We start from the raw sequence: 22,634 nt of genomic DNA, 5'->3' as shown, positions 1-22,634 counted from the left end.
TCTGTCAAATTCATTTTGCGGAAACCAGTACGTACTTAATTAAATTTTCTAATTAAACAACAAGCAATTAATTCGGAACAAATATTTACACCAAATTTATTATGTATAAGTTTCTATAAATTTTTAACGGGACGTTAACCACTGTTTTTATTATCACTTAAGTATATGCAAACAAATCATTAGAGAAATAAAAGTGCAATTTTCAAGTTCGTTCACTTGTGACAATCCCAACATACAACTAAAGAATTTCTGATTGATAGTCAACAATAACCGCTGTACCAGTACGTGCCATGCTATAATTGAAAAGAGATAACATACCTATACATTCATATCGTTTAGACCGGTGTGGGTATACCAACGCTTTGCAATAAAAACTCAACGTCCTCGTTCTCAAAACCTTGTATTTTGCTGATTTCGGAGAGCCAAGATTGGAAACAAGCAAACATTTACATATCTTGGTAGAAACTCCTGAATTTAATGATACCCAATGAGAATAACACCCGTAATAAAAGTATTATTTCCGGCATCATCACCATACACATTTTGTTGAAAAGTCGAATGAGTCACATTGAATAATTGCCATGTTGATGTTATCGCCTGTTAGACCGAGATTGCGACAGTAATAAATAGTTTGTAACAAATCGATACCTATATAAACAATAATAAAAGCAGTATTAAAAAACTCACTACAATTTTCAACAACAAAAAATAAAAATCAAAGTGTAACTTTGCATTTATCGGTGTTATATAACTTGTTGTTTTGTTTCTATTGTCTGCTTGCAAATAATAAAATGAATCTGTTGTAAACATCATACCATAAATTGCGTTGGACCGTGTTGCATACAGTGGATGCTACAACATCAACGTATATTTAGAAAGCATGTACCTATATTTAATTAGCTTGCTAAGAATAAATTGGAATGACATCAACTAAGACGTCAGTCTAATTCACGTTCTAAGCAACACAGTCACGAATTGTTGATGGCCTGAATGTTCTTAACATTTCAGATATTTATCTCAAATATGTCGAGCCGAAAGAAATGATTACCGAAGGATTCACAAAGGATTTAAAAAAATATATCCTCGCGATGTGACGATTCAACAGACGAAAGTCATTTGGAAATGCGTATTATGTACAAAGAAATCGACTCATTTTCATATCACAACTAGAGTGTTATGAAAAGTGCAATTAAATGAATAATGAATTAATTTGTTTGTTGAAAGTCGGAACGATTCGAGAACATGGCTAATAAGAATGTGTAATTGTGATTGTTGGAGTGTGTAAGTGGATCGTGATACGTGACAACTGGAGCATTTATTTGAAAAAAAGAGACATCAGGTGAAAATTAGTTAAGCATCTGTGGCTCACCACGACCTGCTAATTAGAATATTCGTGCAAAAATTTGAATTTTAAAATATTCACTGTTATGACTTACATCCCGAGATAAGCGAAATTACTTCGCGGAAAAGCGAACTAATTTTTCGTCGACAATTTGACCTGCGAGTCTTCTTATCGTTTCAAAAATTGAAGGCTTTAAAATGATACCTACACCGACGCCCATTAGTGCGGTAGGTGTGGATGTTAATTAAAAATCTGCCTCGTTAAATCCAAAGAAATCGTTGCTGTTGAATTTTGTGGCTCCTTATTTTTAGAAATTTGTTGACAACAGCTCACCCGCACCATTAACAAATATCAACGATTTACGATTAATCTTGTGGAAGTGGTGACGGTTGTTAAGTGTTTAATGTTTTACAGAGATAAAATATAAATACGTGGATCTGTTACATGTCTCGTGTGCCACATGGAGCATGTGGTCGTAATGGAGAAAACGAGCGGCACTCGCCCCTGTACGCGTCAAAGAAGTGTTACACAAATTACAAAAAAGTAACAATGAAAATGAGAGATCGCATGAACTGCACACGGCTTGTCTTAGGCCATCATCAAACGAGAACAATGGAAATTTTATCGACGACTTTTGTTTTATTGAGGTTTCACTTTGTGGTAAATGGTAATAAACGAACGAACTGACCCACATTGCAAAGCACTATCGAAACATTTTCAGCGTTCTATATTTTTATCGTGTGTGATAATTTTTAACAAAAAGGTCACCACTGCATAATGACTCGACTAATCACAGAAAGGTACAGTTAACCTGTGATAAGGAAGTGGAGTGACAAAAGCGACGATGACTCGGTGCCGGTATTGAGGTCGCCCCACAACTTGAGGACAAACCCATTTCCTTAATTTTCAAAGATGAAGTAGAAAGTGTAAAGCGCTCAAAACATTTATTTCATGTCGGCACGTCGTGTCCCTCCATTCTGCGACTCTACAACTTTTCTTCACAATCTAAAACGTCTACTTTATCTTTGCACACGTGTGTCCACCCCTTCTGCCTCTAAGTGACATTTAAAATCTGTTCCTGACAATTTAAAACGGCATTTATTTCACATTCGCACGTTTCGCATGATTCTCTCCGGTTAGAATTTCCTCTCGAGAATTTCCCTTTCCGGTGAGTACAGGAAAATTTCATTTCTTTTGATCTCTAATTTGCATAGCGATCCTTGAGAATCTTCTGCCAGTAAATAGAATGCAAGTAAAAGTTCACGTCTGCTTTTTTACATAACGAAACACAAACAGTCTTACAAGAATGGTAAATTGAAAATCCGGTGCAATGAAAACATAATGGGTTATTATTTAATCGGTAACTAGGCTATTGGTGTGATTGTCGCTTTGTATTCAGCAAATCCACTTAAAACATTTGGCTTTCTGTCCACTTCTTGTATTGTTATATAAATTCAATCGCGGTCTCACTACCGGAAGACAAACAGGTTCTGATTAGCGCCAAGAGACGAGAATCCTCAATTATTTCTGAACGAAATCTTCAAATGACAAATTTCGCTTCTTTTTGAAGGACGCGATCACTCTCATTTGACATTAACCTCAAAGTGTACAATATTTTAATTTTCCTTACCAACTTCAACATCGAAAATAACTATCACGAACAAAAAAGGATAATCAAAACATGATCCTGAAACATTTGTTTACACATGTACCTGTTATCTTCAAACTTTGTTGTTCGTTGATAATACTGTCTTTTTGAGATTGACTTTAGACTTGATTAAACCGAATCAAAGTGCACAAATTTGAAAAATGTTCGCATTAATGTCTGTTAATTTGCTCGTGGCGTGTGCGTTAGAAATACTCGGATTCGAACCGAATTCCTCGACTTCCATTATCGTATTCTGCATATTTTATGGCTCACGTCCAACCCTTCATTTTTAACGGATCTTACAGACCTGCTGGCAAGTCAGACAAAGTGATCGAAGATTTGTTTGGGCAACACCTGAATTCCCCACGAAATTTTCGAAGAATTAGTCACGTCGGTGGCGCATCCCACTTACAAAAGCAAAAAGAATAAACCGGAGCCTCAAGTTTGGGTGGGAAAATGCATTGTTCAACCTGCACTTGTTGCCCGGTGAATGCAACATATCCTTCGGTTATCAGCTGTGTGGGTTCTTTGCGGTGTTGTAATTGGTGAGCAGAAAAAATGATTTCGTGTTTCCACGATGGAAACTTTCTTCAGAGACCGTGAAAGAGTGAAATTGGCGAAACCAGCGACGTAATTATCCACCTACCTGTTACAAATTCATGAAGATGTTGTACGGCTTCGCTTCAATCGCTGTTGGACGTCAAATGAAATTAGGGGGACCGCACAATTTATTATTTAAGGCAATGAGTCTAATCTGGCGATAGGTACGCGCACTTATGGTTAATGCAATTATCAAATCATGGGATGTAGCACTTACGCAGGTAGGAGGTGTTAATTAGGTGTTTTGAAGATATGGAAATCTTCTGCACACGGACAAATCGCGCAAATTAAATAAAACCGAGCGGAATCGAGCAAGCAGACTTATCGCATTCGAGGAAAGCAACTTGGCGGTCTTACCTGTTAGTAAATAGAAAAACAGGTGTAATGCAGGTTAGGTAATTTCTAACATCCAAGGTGAAGTCAGCCTCCGAAAATTTATTTTAACTACACAGCACTGGCGCACGGGAACATTCACGGTTTCGGTACAGTTTGGGTTTAATTGCCTACACATCGACTAACACAACAATCAACAATGAAAGAAGTTTAAATGTTCGTCTGTAACCACATAAACTCACCTGCTGCTATGTGGAAACGGACTGAAGAATCAAAGTGGGAAGAATTTGACGGTGATGCCGGAGAGTTTGCGCAGAATTGCGGTTCACCTGTGTTCAGCGATACTCAAACTGTTGTGGGTGGACGCGAAGATACGATGGAGGGTGAGTGGGGACTGCGACATTTCGAAGATTTTTCAAGTATTTCGACGATTCCGGATAATTTGCGTTGAGTTTCGTTATTAATTTAATGATGATGTGCGTTTTCGCTGGTTTAGTCATTGAACGAGATAAAAACGATAGAGACGATATCAGCTCTTGTGCAGCAAAATGAGTCAATAATTTCAAAAGTAGATATAGAAATAGGTAGAGAGATAAAATATTAATAAAAAAACTGAACATGTTGTTTATGTTCCAGGTTTAAAAATATGTACTTAGTACTTATGTAGTAGATAATTCTAATTGTTGCATTTTTTAAGTTTTCACATCCTTACAAAATGATTTGAGAGAATGTTTGTTTCAATTTAGTTTGAATTTAGCATTAATTTATTAATTAATTTATGCTATAAACTCTTGATTTACGGTGCCTTTCTAATTTGTCTTAATAATTTCAGTGATTATAATTTAATTTAGAGTAAACGTGATGTATTCGTAACGTAATTTGTTTAATTGACTATATTATGAAATTCTCCTAGATTGTTTTCTGTTTTTAAGAATTTACTGTAAAGCGTGGCGTAGTTAATTTCTTATTTTTAGAATTTTGATAACGATATGATTACACCTTTTGTCTACATTTGGTTGCTGTATTGGATGTTGTTTTTTGAACATTGAGTTGTATTGTAATTTCGTTTTCATTTACACTTATGTGTAATTTTACTTCCCTTAAGGGCTGATCGAACTCTTAAGACGATATTCCGTAAGACGAGAAACCTCTTCTTTTTGTTTAAATACAATGAGTTATCTTTTAAGTAAAACACATATAATGAAGAGGTAGGTTTACAGCATTGGACCTCAAAAATTATTTAAATAAACTATGAAAAGAAAAACAAAATAGGTATACATATTTAAATTATAAACAAATTTTTTATTTGTTACAAAACCGTAAAGGTCACCCTTGAATATAAATATTTGCATAGTTTTGTTGTCTAGTATTCTTAGACAAGATAAACATAATTCTTTTTTATTTTGTTCTTTATTCTATTTTATTTTATTTTCGTATCCCACCTCCACCCGGCGGCACGGCAATTTTGCCGGAGTACATACACTATTACGGATATTACTATCAAGTAATAGTGCAGTGCTTATCAACATAATTACTGGCGTCTCGCCTCCGCATTTTGACTTTGTTGTGTATTGTGTTCTGTGTCAATGTTAAGGAACTCCCTCACGATGTGACATGAGTATAATAATATACCTTTTTGAATTTCAACTACCAATTTGTTATCTAAATCCAGAATTTTTAAATTTTTAAAAAGAGATTGCGGTACTATTCCCGTTGCTGAAATTACAAGTGGTAAAATCGAAATTTTTTCTAAATACCAAAGATTTCTCATAGCAACGGAGAGTTCTAAATATTTATTAATTTTTGTGTTATATATCTGTGTTATATTATGTGAATTTGGAACAGCTATATCTAAAAGATATGCTTGCTTTTGTTGTTTATTTAAAATTATAATGTCTGGTCTGTTATGCTTAATATGAATGTCAGTTAAAATTGTTCTATCAAAATATAACTTGTAACTGTCATTTTCCAAACAACTTTCTGGTGTATAACTATAATGTGGTTGTGTATTCTTTAATAAATTGAATTTAACAGCTAAATTCATGTGTATAATTTTAGCGAATATATCGTGACGTTTCTTATATTCGCTTTGAGCCAAAACGGTGCAAGAAGAAATGATGTGTTCAATTGTTTCCCCTTCAGTTCCGCAAATCCTACATTTATCAATTATCGATTGTAAACCGCATACGTGTTTTTTATAATTTCTTGTATTTATAACACGATCTTGTATTGCAAATATAAAACCCTCCGTCTCAGGGTGAATATTTGATTTCTTAAGCCATGCATGAGAGGCCTGAATATTAATTTCTGGTTGTTCCAGTTCTTTAAAGTATCTCCCATGTAAAGACTTCTGTTTTATATTTGCTATAGTGTCAGGTATATTTGGCTTAACAATATTTGAAATTATATTATCACTTAAATTTAAAGGTGTGTAGCCTTTATCGGCTGAAACCAAAGCATTAAAAAAGGTGTTATCACGAGCTCTATTTTCTAATATTTACTACTAAAATTATTATTAACATTTAATAAATATGCTTTTTCCAGACTTCAACAGTTACTGACATTCCTTCTTTCAATTATTTTTTGACACTTCAATCAAAAACTTTTCCGAAAGCATACAGGGTGTTACGGAAGTCCACGAAATAAATTTTAATCGAAGGTAAAATAACAAGACATAATTTTTTTATCGGATACATTTTTAAATTTTACGAAAATTTTTTGCTTTGATAATTTAATTCATGTATAAAAAATCCCATTGTCACTTTGACATCGGATAAAGTTAGCCCTAACTTTGCATCTGGATAAAATGTGCTTAAACTTCAATGGCAAACTTTTTCGAACCTGATTATTGTTTGTTGTTATGATAACGAACCAACAATCTTAAACATTGACACAGCTTGTAATAAATTGAAGTACAAAATGGCCAATTTAATTTTTCATAATTACCTACCTATTATTATTCATTAAATTATCTCATGGAATTACGCTGAAGGTTTTTTTCGTCCAGGATAAAATTTCATTTTTTAAACTCCAATTTGGTTTCTTTTTGGTAAATTGACTCCACAAACGACCAGATCAAAAAACTCGTTCTTCGGACTCGTTTTTTTATCGGGTGGTTTGTGTCGCAATTTACCAAGCAAACAAATTATCGTAAAAAAATTCAATTTTATCCGGACAAAAAAAAATCGTGTAATTACAGTCGACAATTTTATGAACGAATGAATGAATTTGAGCATTTTTGTTCTTTAACCTTTTAATCTTTGAATAAAAATGCACAAATATCAACGAGCAAAAATATTTAAGTGAAAATCGTACGACACTCATTAATGACCAATAGAAAAATTAATTCACGAGCCATAACCATGGCAACAAAAGAATTTCTTGGAAATTTTTTGTAGGTAGACCAACCTAACTGTGATTAATAAGTGGAAATTTTTTCAGCCAATCAAAATCATTTATTTTGTTGTTGTCTTGGTTAGGGCTCGTGAACTAATTTTTCTATTAGTCTTTAATGAGTGTCGTACGATTTAAAAATTTATAATTGAAGAAGCATAATGTCCGTGTCGTTGCGATTTTCTTACCGAATATGCCCTCGTGCATTGATTAATATCCGGAAATTTTTTCGAATGCATTTTTAAAACGTATTAATTAGCCCGAGTGGAACACGAGGGCTAATTACGTTTTGGAAATGCACTAGGGATATTATAAGTGAAAATTGGGAAATTTATCAGATATAAAAAATTAGGCCGTTAATTCCAGAATACAAACTTTAACGTTAATTATTTATAATACTTAGTTATTAAAAACACAATTACATATTAAAAACAATTTGAGAATCTAATAGGAGTGGTATGCAATTTTTATCACTTTTGACAGACGACAGAATAGCAGGACGTTTTAATCGCGATAAACATTTTTGATTGGATAAAAGCAAGCGCTCTGATTGGCTGAACACGCACGTTTGATGTACGTGGGAATTAATCACCAATAAAACTCTTTAAAATAAACATTTTTACATATTGATCTTTTTTTAGTCGAATACATATTTTTTTAATATTTTTCTAACCCCTAATTTGACACTTCGCTCATGGGATCAATTAAAACGAAAGAGTGAGTGAAAATGTTTTTGTGCGGTAAAAACTTTACAGTTTTTTGAAGAAAGAACGATCGCTGTTCTAATACTAACAGTTTTTATTGTTTTTCATTCGAGTATTTTAATCGAATAATGCTTTTTTCGTGCTTCGTTATCAATGAATGTGTAAATACACGAGCGGGTGTGAATTTTAGGATTCAAATTATATTTAATTAACTCAGTTTGGAAGAATTTGCGAAAAAAATGATAAATAATTTTTATTTTATTTTAACGAGTCCTATTGGTGGTTAAATTTATTACGTGGACTTCCATAACACCCGGTATAAGTCTCACAATCTTGGTTATGTTATATTTACCGGTGGTGATAGATGTTTTCACTATTCATTACCACTGGAGATTGTTTACTCAAACAAAAACGATTTTCTCCATTTACTTCTGTCTCTGTTTTGAAGCTTCTTTTCTTGCAGTATTTGATTGTCTTTTTAAAGTTTTCCCAACGCAGCTTTGCCGAAAACTACATTTTACAATTAACGTAGGTACGTCAATTGTATTCTCAGATCTCTTATAACTTTCTTTTGCTCTTCGGCATTTATATCTTTTAATCACACGATAAGTCGTTGATGCGAATATAAATACTTTCCTTTTTTAATTGTTATTTTCTCGTTTTATCTTCTCTCTCTCTCTCTCTCTCTCTCTTCCTCTTTTCTTGCATTTGTGTAAATAATTTTTATTTTTTTTACTTTTAACACTCACCACCAAAAGTTATTGCATAGCAAAAACAAAATTAAAAATCACTGCAAGTTCAGCCATCACTTTTTTGGTTCTGATAAAAGTAGTAACAGTAAATAACACGAAATATACAACCGGTGATACTGTTCTGATACTGATGGTCTTACCACTTTGTTCAAGGCAAAGGGCATTCCTACGCCACTGACTACAAAATTAATAAATCGTGTTTCGCCATTATCTCGTAACTACTCAGTGCATCCAGCCTTACACAACTCACTCGTACATATAAAACCTCGAGATTTGCTTCTTTTATGATTCCCAGTACCAAGCCGTAAGCAGTACCATTATCAAAGGATGACTAATTTCAGCATGTAGTGAACTCTTGAACTAGCTTTCATTCATTACATTTTTAACCTTGGTAATGATAATTTGTAATGTTTGTACTTTTATTACTAACGATGAACGATAATGGGTTCCCATTAGGTAACGCGAAACTGAATAAGTATTTGGAGAAACTCTATCAAAACCTGTTATGTGACAGAATATTAATTTTTTTCAAAAAGAGAAAATTCTTGCGTCAAATTAAAAAATATTATTTCATCACTTTGAAAAACTTGCTTCTTCACATATGTACAAAAAGTTGTTATGTCAGAGACAAACCAATCATTTTTTGTTTGTACCGCCTTTTATTTTGCGTTTCCCAGTGAAAGTTATTTGTATTGACCGATAAATTTAGCAGGAAAATATAATTTGCAACATAATTAAAATAAATTAAGATAAACGAATCGTGGATAATTAACAAATGACATAAATCTTGTCTTCATTTTTTTTTGTTTCCGATATTAATTTTATCTTACTTTCAAAAAACACATGAATAATGAGAAGTGGTAAACTTCATTGATATACAATTTTAATAATTATGTGTTATATTTACCTATTTCAAGCCTCCCGATTATAAATACGAGTACATACGTAAATAACAAAAGTGGAGTCAAATATAATTTTAAAATTTAAACAAATGATAAATGATTTATAAGAAAGGTGAAATTTTAATAAAGAAAACCAGACATAGCACACTAGTTATCCACTTACATTTAACAATAGTCACATGTTTAAAAACCGTTGTTTTTATTTTTTTAATATCTACAATTTTTGCTCTTAACGTCTACAAATCATCGAAGAGAAATTACATAAATCGTTTTTATTATTTCCTCGGTTAATTGGTGCATACTGAAGTGTAATATTAGTTGTAGTTTTTTGTTGTCAGCAACCAAAAGCGAATTTACTTAGCATGAAGTTACTTTAACTCGAACGGTTACAGATATTATCCTGTGTTTTTGTAAGACAGTGCGTCTTTTTGAATAATTTTTAATAACAATATTCTGTCGTTTCAGTGTTCCTTCACATTCAGATTAGCTCCTCAAAGTTAAAAAATGTTCTCACGGACTCCCTCATGCTTAAAAAGCGGATATCCTCACAGAAGTGCGTCTTCACGTTTTAACAAAGTATCACATAACGACAATAACGTCCGTCGTTTTTAATGAGCGTTAGGGTCATTTTTGACTGAAGCACCACCCACTCGTCAAACATTGTTTAGGAAGTGACAAAGACCAGTGGCAACATTAATGTTATTATTTTTTGACATTTAAGAACGCGCAGGAGAGGAGCAAATTTAAAACTATATGAGAGAGTCTATAGCGTCTGTTGCGGAAATACATTGTTACAAATATATATGTACGTTCTAGGTACTTCATAGTAGATTTTAGATTAAAGTTTTAACCGGTTTGCATAGAACTTATTTGTTCTTGGGTGGTATGCAATGTTGGCAACGATACAATCGAACACAACCGTGTATTTAATGTTGCCTATATCACATGAAAGTGTTGCCGCTGTTGAAAAAACTACAAATTATGTGAATGTACTTTGTCAATGTTACTTTCGACAAGGTTTCCTGTAAGCTTTTTTGGTGAGGTTATATGTTTTCTCTTTTAAGTATGTGTTAATATCGAAATTATATGTAACAACAGAACATCAATTCAATATGTACCTATTTATCAATTATTAAGATTATTATTATTGTTCTGTAAATTAGAAACAACTGTTTTTTAATTGACTAAACTTGATTAAACGAACAGTTTATGTTCAAGTATGGATAACTTACGTTTCTTCGGGATGGTAGGTACTGAAACCAATTATGTTATTCAAGAAATTGTAAATGTACTCGTATGTGTGTATAATTGTATCTACCGTGTGAACAACAATTACTGATTGAGTTGGCAATAAATTCTGGTGACTTTTGGTGACTTTTATGTCATGTTCCAACGAGAAAACCATTTTATTAATTAAAGAATACAAAAACCAAGACGTTTAAATATGAAATGTATACCAGCTGTCAATAGTGTCAATAAAACAAACCGAAATAGGTACAGTCGATGGACAAATAAAACTGGGACAAAAATGACAATCACATAAGTCACAATTTACAAATTTGCATCGTTTAATTACGGCTTTATTACAAATAGATTAACTTTGGTATGACATATTATATAGACACTGACAAATATATTGACAATTCCATGGTCTGATTTACATAGATTAAATTTTAAGTGTCCCAGTTTTATTTGTCCATCGACCGTACAATTCAGTCTTGAAAATTTCATGTAAAATTTTTTATTGCCAACTGAAACAGTTATTGTTGCTCACCCTGTATGTTGTATGTATGTATATGTATCTAGAGGTATTTTCATATTTGGTGGCGGAAACAAAAGACTGAGAAATGTCACAAAAATGTATTGTCAGTGTCAAATTTCTCATAAACGCCGTAAAAAGGAATGTCTAGGTAAATTTAAATTTTCGCTAAATAGATTGAAAAAACAAATTCTAAGGAAACCAATTTTTGTCAGTGTATCAAAAGGAAAAGTTATTCTCATATAATCAAACGTATTACAAATTATTTCTCTAGTTCAACGATGAATAACTTTCTTATTGCCAATTTGCTGCATTTCTGTCGAAATTACGAACGTCTTTGAGAAATTTGACACTGACAATACAAATTTGTGACATTTCTCAGTCTTTTGTTTCCGCCACCAAATATGGAAATATCTCTACATATAATTTTTTTTCAAGAATAATTACCAACGAACCACTAATACATCGCTTTGATAGCCTCTTCTGCGTCTTTGTTTCTGTATTTTAACCAATGAAATTAATCAAAAATGTACTATGTGACACGTGACTTATATTCTCATATTAATACGATTTTGGGAAATCAAAAAGTTTCTAATGAACGGGCTACGTGAATCAGCCTGTATGTACACACCCGGCCACACAAAAGTGCACGATTTTTTTTCACATTAATAATCTTACGTAGGTATTTCTTCAAGCCTAACTTCAGAATCTTGACTTTTTTAAACAAAGCATACATTTGTCATTAAAAAAATGCAATCACACAAACGGCACTGGACAGTTCCCGTTATAATCTAGGGGAAAATTGAGAACTCTGCGCCAGCGTGTAAAGTGTAAAGGGTGTTTTTTTTTAATTTGGCGTCGAAGTTGGCGCTCGAGAATTGATGCTTAATATGAATGTCAGTTAAAACTGTTCGATCAAAATATAATTTGTAATTATCATTTTCCAAACAACTTTCTGGTGTACGAGTATAACTATAATTAGTCCAGTCAATAGAGACATAAAAATGGCTCCACCTTGCAAAAGGTACAGAAAAGTTTATACTTGGCAGGTATTTTCTATTAGGCTATTAATATTGCCGAGTTTGCGACCTTGGGGGGTTACCGCTCGCCCCGCCATACTGGAGAATACGGGTGGAAAATCACATTTCTGCGATTATTTCCTTATCCGTGCGAGATTTGTCTATCTAAGTTATTATACAAAAAATTTAGAGCGTACAATTCTCTACATTTTTTGTTCTTTATGTTTTTTTGTCAGATCAATAGTTTTGTAGTTACAGCGTGTAGAAATCGAGAATTCCTTTGTACTTTTTATTCTTTTCCACACCACCACGAGACAGAACAATTGGGTGTGTTTTTTTTTTACGTAGTATACCCGGTGGGCATAGTCCACATTGCAGTAGAAGTTTACTGTTTTACTCTTTTTGATCTCTTTGTAACGTAGACGGATCCAAATGATCCGAATCGATCGGTATAGATGAGCCGAATTCATCAGAGTTTATGAATTCGGGAATTCCTCTTGACAATTTTCCTCTTGTTCCTCGGGGTCATCATCATCATCATTAGGATCATTTGTCGTTTACCTGTTTCATTAGTATACACGTTGGAATCCGATATGCCCGTAGACGGACAAACAATAAATGCTCGATTTCTACAGGCTGTAACTACGAAACTATTAATCTGACAAAAAAACGTAAAGAACAAAAATTGTAGAGAATTGTATGATCTACATTTTTTGTAAGTAATTAGATATACGTATCTCGCACGAATAATGAAATAATCACAGACGTTCCAAAATTTGAAGATCAAGACGAACAAATACCCGAAATCAATGAATTTTTATTTTGGCAAACAACAGATGATCTTGATGATGATGATGATGACCCTGAGTCACAAGAGGAAACTTTTCAAGAGAAATTCCCGAATTCATAAACTCGGATGAATTCAGCTCATCTATACCGTTCGATCCAGATCATTCGGGTCCGTCTACGTTACAAAGAGATCAAAAAGAGTAAAACAGTAAACTTCTGCTGCATCGTAGACTATGCCCATTGAGGACACCACGTCAAAAAAAAAAACGCACCCTATTGCTCTACCTTTGTGGTGGTGTGGAAAAGAATAAAAAGTATAAAAATAAAAGAAATTCTCGATTTCTACACGCTGTAACTACGAAACTATTGATCTGACAAAAAAACATAAAGAACGAAAAATGTAGAGAATTGCATGCTCTACATTTTATATAAAAACTTAGATAGAGGTATCTCGCACGGATAAAAATGTGATTTTGCACCCCTATTCTCCAATATGGCGGGGCGAGCGGAAACCCTCCAAGGTCGCAAACTCAACAATATTAATAATATGCCTGATAGAAGATACCTACCAAGTATAAACTTTTCTGTACCTTTTGCAAGGTAAAACTCCCTATTGATTGGACTAAATGTGGTTGTGTATTCTTTAATAATTGAATTTAACAGCTAAATTCATGTGTATAATTTTAGCGAATATATCATGACGTTTCTTATATTCGCTTTGAGCGTATGATTTAAACAGCTGATCCATGATCCGTTATCCGTATCGACTCTTCAACGCCTTCGACGCCACATTTAAAAAAATACCCGTTACTTATAAATCAGTTGTAACTAAAATATGCATTAACAATAACAAATTACAAAACAAACTAAACAAATTGTGCTTTATTTAATAAAATAAATATGTAATTTATTATATAAGTTATAAGACAATAGTTGATTGTAATTGTTTACAGTGGCTTGATATTCTCTGCAATCGGTAGCCGTTCTTGGGGAACATTCTCGTTTTTAAGAAAATCCGGGCTCTTTGTTTCCTTAGTCATAAAATTCATAGTCCACAATAACGACGTTGTATGGCTCGCATTTTGTTAATTGGTTTCTTAAATATTTGGCTTGATTTCCGGTTTCGTAATATATAATTGCCGGATCTAAATGCTGATATAGGGCGTACTATTTGCAACATTTTTTTGGTTGGTTCCGCGGGCCACACTTTTTTAACCTCAAGTCTCCAATCTTATGGAGTAACCGAATTGAAAATACTATATACCAGGTGACTGAGGAAAAACCTTTGATGCTGTATCTTGCTTATTTTTTATCCGATTTGAATAAATAACACATCAAACGAAATAATTTTGAAAACACTTCAATACCAACTAAACAAAGAAAAATTCTTGCTTTCAGTTTTTGACAGATGAACATCAACTTTTTTTTTCAAATAGCACTGTACATGCATCTAAAAATGCAAAGAACTATATCCATTCATTAAACAAAAGTCAAGAAATTAAAGAGTAAATGGATAAAATTTAAAAATCAAATGACCAAAATAAACAAGAGAAAAGTTTGTTCTAAATGTTCAAAATGACTAAGTAAGCTTTGAATATTTGTCATTTGTCAAAACAGTTTGATAATACTAATAATAAAACAAGATTTTATTAATAATAATTATGTTGTTGTGGAAAAGAGTTTCCAAAGACGATGTATAGTGTTAACGTGTGCTGTGGCATTTTTGGAGATAGATTGGACTAGTGGGTCCCTTTTTTGTTGACAGCAGTCTTGATCAAACAAAATATCATATTATTTATTGTCAAAAGAAATAAGCAACTTTCTGGATGAGATGCCATTAGCAGCAGTGTTGAACAGAGTCGTGTTTCATCAGGACGGTGCCAAACCAAATAATGCACGCATGAATGTTGCACTGAAATTATTTTGGTGATCGATGAATGGGTACTCACGGACCTATTCGATGGCCCGCTAGATCCCCAGATTTGAATCTATTGGATTTTTTTTATATTCATTCGAAATTTTCAAGACAATGTTTATTTGACCCCACTGGGTACCCGAGAAGAGTTAATAAAAAGGATAGTGCAAGTCTGTCAAGAAATACCCCCAAATTTTTTACTGACTGCAAAGATGGGCATTTCTAGAAGATGTCGACAGTGTTTGCAACAGCATTGAGGTAATTTTGACCAACTAGAATAGATTTTGTATTGTTTAAAAATTCGATTACTCGATTTTTGATTTTCAATTTTTGAAGTGAAACTTTTTATGGGAGGGGTTTGAAATTCTGATCGGCAACCTTTTTGTGTGACGAAAAGTGGTGGGGCTAAACACTGTCTCGCACAGCGGTTGCGTCAATATTTCCATCTAACTTAATTTCGAGTCTAATTATGTAAATTAATCTGTTTGACACGATACAAACATCCCTTAAAATTGTGTATACTTCTGTCTTTGTCACACTCACGGCATTTATCGATAATGTCCTCTCTTTTAATTAAAAAAGAACAATGAGTTACGCATTTCGATATTGTTTAGTGTTATCGGTAAAATATACAATTTTGTTGTAAATATGCTTAAGTCAGGCGCAGAAAGAACAAGAGCGTGGCGTGAGAGAAAACGTACGAGTGAAGTGACAGAATGTGAAAAAACGGTGTAAATAATAAAGACAATGAACCAGCAACTAGCACCTCGGCTCAGCCACCTCCTCTTGCACCTGTCAGTGATAATTTACAATATTCTGATTTTCCTGTAATACAAAAGTTTCACTTCTATCGTGCGTCTGTACGACCCACTCTTTTTTTTTCAATTAAAATACATTTTTTGTTCTTTCTTTTAATGTTTGGATATTCAGAAGAAAATTCTCTAGAAGAACGAATAAAAAAATATATACAGTGTAATTTGAAAAAAAAAGTTGTCTATCGTCTGTCAAAAAATAGATGTCGAAAAAATATCGAATAATAATGAAGTGTTTTTCGAACTATTTCATTTGATGTGTCATTTATTCAAACCGGATAAAGAATAAGTAAGATACAGCACCAAAGGTTTTTCGTCTTTTCGTCAGTCACCCTGTATATTATTGTCATGAAAATTATACTATACCTCGAATCGTACATATTATCACAAAGTACAAGATCACACACTACCATTATCTGATCCTGCATAATAGAGAATTTAGAAACTTTGGAAATCGCAAAAATTATCTTAAATCCTCTACGTCAACATTGCAAGGTAGTGATACATATCTTTGGTTACGTTGTACAGGGTTATTAATTATTATAAATGATTGTAGTCCAAGTAGGTGTAAAAAAAACTGAATGTAAAATTTATGGTTGGTATAAAAAACATCAAAATGATGTTAATAAGTGAGTACACACCGTTCACACACAGGAGTTAAATTGGGTGCAAAACAACTCAATATTTTTAGAATTGGTTGCATAACAACTCAATATTTTTGGATTCAATCGTTAATTGAAAAATAATAAGTAAAATCCTCATCACCGCACTTTTCACCTAAAAAATGACAGTGACAGCGACAAAAATTGCCAGTTCACATGAAAGCGGCAAAAATTTCATAACATGGACATGGCCTGCTTCGACTAAAATCATTTAGAATAACCCTGTAGAATACTTATTTATACATATTAATATTCATTTTGTCTAAATTCTATTATTCTACTTTACTGAATTTATTCAACAAATCTCTAATTTGTTCCAATATTCCTTTAGTAGGACAATGTATATCAAACACGTTTAATTGAAATTCACCGGATCAAATTTTTTTAGAAATTCATTCTATTAAAAAACTGTATTATTTTGAAAGAAATACAACAAACCATTTGAACATGTAAATGCATTACTAAACCGAGGAATAAATCGTAAATCATTCCGTGTGTTTTCGGTTTGTATTAATGCTCGTCTAATTCTAAAAAGTAAAATTCAGTAGAGTTGTTAAAGTTACAATCAATGTTCGTTTTTCTTAAACTCCAAGAGCATCTAAAGGACGATATACCAACCAGATTTTATTGCAAAAGATGGATCATCCACATCTATCATTTTGTTATCGACAATAATGGTCTCTGATAAATATTTGAGATAAAAAAGAGAGATATTCAATAAATTATTTTGCTTCGGTAAAGGTATTTCTATTTAATTCTATTTACCATCCAATTTTCATGGAAAATATACATTTAACTATTGTTGTAATCAAAAAAGATTATGGTATTTTAAACAAATATCTGGTTTTATTAAAACTTTCACACATTCAGGTTTCCCTTTTGATGATGAACTGGTTTCACCAGATTTTGCTGCTGTTTTGGAGCCGTATAAGGACCGAATAGCCCAAATATCATCACTGCTTAAATTATTAATCGATTCAGAATAGTAAGGAAACATAATTGTTTCTCTTTGGCAAGAATGACCAAAATCTAAAATATGACCTATTTAGAGAAGTACTCATACCTACGAGCGGATTCACCCTACTCTATTAAAAAAATACGTCTTGTTGCAATATTTCTTTGTTTTTGATCTGATAATGGAAGTACAACTTAGTTTATTTTTTATCCGTTTAGTATTTCAAACCAAAAACTGTAAAGATCTATCTGATATACTATATTTTGCAGTATTTATTAATTTTATAGTTTCTCCATTTAAAGTTACATCTACTGGTAATTCATAAAATTCTTGAAAATTGATTAGTGCTTCTTTAATATTATCCACTGCTTTGCCCTTAGCTTTGATTCTCTGATCCAATGAATTTTTGTCAAGATATCCATACTGTTGTAATTTATCGATAACTGATTGATCATAATTTAGAGAAGGTGTTGTTTCAGAGGCAAGGCCTGCATTGCAAATTGTGTTTTTGTAATATCTAGTTGTTAAAGGTGGATATCCGGACTGTTTGTCACCATGTAAACAACCTCATAACGGCCGGAGTCCGTTAAGGGTGTCCGTTATGAGTGGCAGCGGCCGTTATGAATGACCAAATAACTATAGCAACCTAGATCTAAACTTTATTTTTCAACTTTTTTACAATTGGTACAATAATTAATGTTTAATGTTATGGGACACACCTTGAATTAATCGAAATCCGTAAGTCACTAGCAGCTGTAGACGAGATCGAAGATGATGCTTCAGAATTTTAACACCGACACAAGCGCGATTTTGCAGGGAATAACGATGACCCCACTTGCTCTGCGGCCATACGGACATCGGGAATATCTTGATCGCGATTTTTTATTGATTTCGGTCGTTTATTTTCAACGGAAAGTTAAGTGTTGAACAAATCTGACAAACAGCAGCAAATGGAGACAAGATCGAAGATGATGCTTCACTAACACAAGCGCGATTTTGCAGGCAATAACGGTGACCTCACTTCAGGACATCGGGAATATCTTGATTGCGGTTTTTTTATTGATTTCATTCACTTATTTTCAACGGAAAGTTAAGCGTTGAACAAATCTGACAAACAACATTGAAACAATTTTTTTTTCACAAACAACGGTCGACATGACGACGTCGTCCGCCCACTTATTAATCATTCGGTTTTTTCGATGGCGTTGAAAAAAATGTATTTCAAAAAGATAATTGTGAACCAATTGTAGAGATATTACAAAAACTATTGTACAATACACGTCCGTTAGGGCCTTTACAGCCTTGCCAGTATTATTCGACTCGCTCTGCGAGCTCGTCTCACAAAATTTCTGGCTCGGCAGTAAAGGCTATCCTAACGGACTTCTACTGTAAAATACTATTTCGTAAATTTGGTAGTGTAAAGTATTTGCTTTCGTCTATAAATATTAAGTTCTTCCGCATAGTTAAGAAGTTAACTAACTTTGCCTACAATATCTTTTAATCTTACAATCTTTAAGATTATAAAGAGTACATCAAACACAGCTACCAGTTGCGAGGTTAATTTCCTTTGATTTGTACTCATTATACTTACATGACGTTTCCTTCCTTTTAAGTGTGAATTTATAAGATTCAAGGATGAAATAGACAAACTAATGTGATTAAGTCTTATAATTATGATTCATAGTGTCAAAAGCCCTGAAAAACTCCGTGGGAATCACGTTAATTTCAGCTTTACCATCAATGCTATCTGTCATAAACTATGTGAAACTTGATATAGCCACAATTTAAAAATTTAGAATAGAAACAATCTCAAAGGTCTGCATGATCTTTATTCCCTTCATTCAATTCATTTGATTAAAATTTAATTTAATTACAAAATAAAATAAACTGACATACCTAACAGAAATAAAATTGAAATAAAGCAAGACGCAGTCAGAATCCATGGTGCTCTACGTTTGATTTTTTAAGATTTTTGTTGACATCACATTAGAAAATGAAGGATTTTTTTGACCATGATGTTTTTCTGTTATCATTACTTTTTCTATATGACATATGTATCTGGTTTCCAAAAACTTTTTCTCCCTACCGGTTAGAAATGTAGGCTGTGGATACCTCATTTGAGGTGAGAAAATTCAACTTTCTCGCTAAGGTAAGAAAGTGAATCATGAAATGTTTATGGTAAAACTGTACCAAAATACAAATGTCAAAAGTGTCAAAAGTGAAATAAGTTATTGATAAATGAAAGCCAATTCAATGAAGTAAGTTGGTAGGTCAACCATATAATCTGGAAAATAAACAGATAAGCTAGCTAGGTAGATTACTTTACCCTGTTTATATCAAATTTTGGAACAAACCTCAAATCTTCAAATGCGATGACAAGTTAATTAAATAAATAACACAGCCTACTATTCAATTCTCAAAATTTTCGTTTTAATCACGAATATAACCATCTTTTTTGACTTTTTTCAACAAAGTTGTGCCGGTAGGGAAAAAAATTGTATTCAAACCTTGTTAAGAAAGTGTCCTTGCAGACCTTAGGCACTTACAAACCTCGTCTACGACTCGGTTTATAATCTTTGCCTGGGGTCTGCAAGAAACCACTTTCTTACCTTGGTTTGAAATATACTATTCTGTTGGATTATTAATCCTTCGTCATCTTAACATATTACTCCGCTAATAGCAAACATTTCACATGCTCAGCCTAAATATTGCCCGAGTTCCGAATTTGTCCATTTTTAAACTTAGACTGTTTGGACTAATTAGTAATATTACCACACCGTTTTAAACAATACCAATAGTTGTTTAAAAGTATCACTTGTTATGCAACAAATACCCAAGAGTGACCTCACACATTTCTGAAAAGGTGGGAATTGTAGGCGGATTTTAGTACATACAGTTTAAAAATGTATTTGACTCATATTCGATATTTTATTCATTTAGCTGTTTTCAAAAATTACAGGATAAATATGAGAATTATCAGCAATTAATTTTGATTTTGAACGTTGAAACGTTGAACGTTTAAAAAATACAAAGTGATTAAAAAGAAAACAAATCAAAGCAAATTATCGGTCACGTCGTAGCGGAATCATATGCAAATAGAAATAAGCGTTCAATGCATGGGCGTAGACAATTTGTTGTCTCAAACGCTACTTTATAATAAATCATACCTCATGAATTTTAACCGTTGGACCTATAATTGTGGATTTTATTACTCTTGTCTGATAATGGAGAAAATTTATAAAATAAACAAGAGCAACATTTTACATTCGTAAAAATTTGTAATTTACCAGCTTTATTGCCAAACGCGACGCCACTGGTAAGCAGATTTTTCGGTGAAATGTCAAACAAACGTCAGTTTTAAAGCAACGGTATTGATGTTAACCTTCAAAATACAGCGTGATCAACAATGACTGAGTCTGTTGGCTGCTGTTTTTTATCTCGTAATTGGCACTGACCGGATTTTTTAAATTGAGACGACATTAAAAACATTTTTGGTTATGCCGGTTATGTTTACGTTATAACAAAAATGAACCTTTGATGGTAAATTTCAAATTTGCCAAATTTCATTGTTGAATTTGTTAGTATTCATTCTTAATCACACCGTAGTTTTCGATTTCGGCAAAAGTTTTCGGGCGTTTCCTGTAATTGTAAGCTACAATAATTATCTCAGAATAAGTGGTAAAATGAGTTTTTTTCACTACAAGTAATATAGTCTAGCGTTATCACTTGTCATAGAACACTGCGAAGTTTACGTTTTCTACGTTGGCCCGGTGACAGGTAAATAATTTTTTATTATTAACCAGTGGTTAATAATGAAGAAATTCAAAACAATCGTCACCTAGTAACGAAAGATTGTCGTTTATTTCATAGGTACGGTCGATGGACAAATAAAACTGGGACACTTAAACTTTAATCTATGTTATCGAGCGATCCATTAAATTCGTTATTACAGTTGGCGCTGGAACTGAAGCCGTAGGTCTTTTTGAATCGATACACTTATTTGTGTGTAAATTAATGTTACAAAATGTTATCAGTGGAGTTAAACGAAGGGCCCCTTTGTGCTTAGAACAAAATGGTGAACACTTTCGGCATCTGTTGTAACATTGTTTAATAAAACAAACATTAGTATTGTAACTTTTCTCTTAATTCCTCGAACCTTAATTCGCCATTTTTTGTTTTACAATTGTCACGAAAATGCCGCCAGTATCTTATTTTAATAAAATTATGTCAGTGAAATGTCCAATGTGTGCGAAATTCCGTGCTCGCCACTGTACATACACTATTACGGATATTACTAGACTACGTCCACTGATAGAATGCATTTTTTAAAATATCCTTAGATAACAAAATCCCCAAACCATAACATTAAAATATTAAGAAATTATCATAGATTGTGTTGGTAATATCTTGAACCGTTCGCGCCACTGATTCTCATTGGTTGTTATGAAACCCACGCGAAAAATAAATTATATGACATTTCAAATTTGAAATTGTCAGTTCTGTCAAGTGGTTTAAGCATTTAGATTTGCGATTTTTCATCTTTAGAGCTTTGTTTTGCGATTCTTTGATTTTAAAAGTTATTCGTTTTGATCGTGTTGCTGTTTTGATCTGTTCCGTTGCGATTTTTTGTTGATTTTTGTAAATTTGTGAAGTGAGAGCGTGCCTCAAGAATCTAGCATTTAGAAACACTTTAAGTGACATTACAAACATCGAAAATGATACAGAGGTAATTTTTGTTCATGCATTAAATAGGAGTACATATTAAATAATCTCTTGCTCGTGTTTAGCCATTTCCGAAAAAAGCTGGATATTTTAATTTCAATAGCCAGCTTTTTTGGAAATTCGAAAATGTATTGTGGGTTGCATTTTTTATTCCGTCGGGCATATTATCACTCGTGAAATACCCTGTATTAATAAAACCTAATATATTACTCCTACTGTACTGAAGTTTTCTTTCGTCTTTCCTAAGTGCAAACATGCAGAATAATAATAAAACATCACGTGTAAACCTGCTCTTTCCATTTTTTAAAATTTCGCGCCTGATCTATT

At 32.9% G+C, this 22,634-nt stretch overlaps 1 protein-coding gene across 6 annotated transcripts in view; it reads right to left on the bottom strand.

Moving 5' to 3' along the window:
* Window positions 1–22,634, bottom strand: part of nuf (rab11 family-interacting protein nuf) — a 46,044-nt gene that overhangs the window by 19,196 nt on the left and 4,214 nt on the right. The window contains exons 1-2 of one of the 6 annotated variants that reach the window (XM_069040750.1): window positions 3,948–4,205; window positions 3,637–3,680 (exon numbers count right to left, since the gene is read on the bottom strand). The exons of 3 other annotated variants lie outside the window; for them this stretch is intronic. The gene's annotated coding sequence lies outside the window, so the exon portion shown is untranslated. Of the gene's footprint in view, window positions 1–3,636; window positions 3,681–3,947; window positions 4,360–22,634 lie in introns of those variants that run through there. 2 more of the 6 variants (XM_069040759.1, XM_069040742.1) reach the window with 2 other exon arrangements.

Source organism: Tenebrio molitor, chromosome 1, assembly GCF_963966145.1.
Source record: "Tenebrio molitor chromosome 1, icTenMoli1.1, whole genome shotgun sequence".
NCBI classification, from domain to species: domain Eukaryota; kingdom Metazoa; phylum Arthropoda; class Insecta; order Coleoptera; family Tenebrionidae; genus Tenebrio; species Tenebrio molitor.
This window is presented reverse-complemented; position numbering and strand designations above follow the sequence as displayed.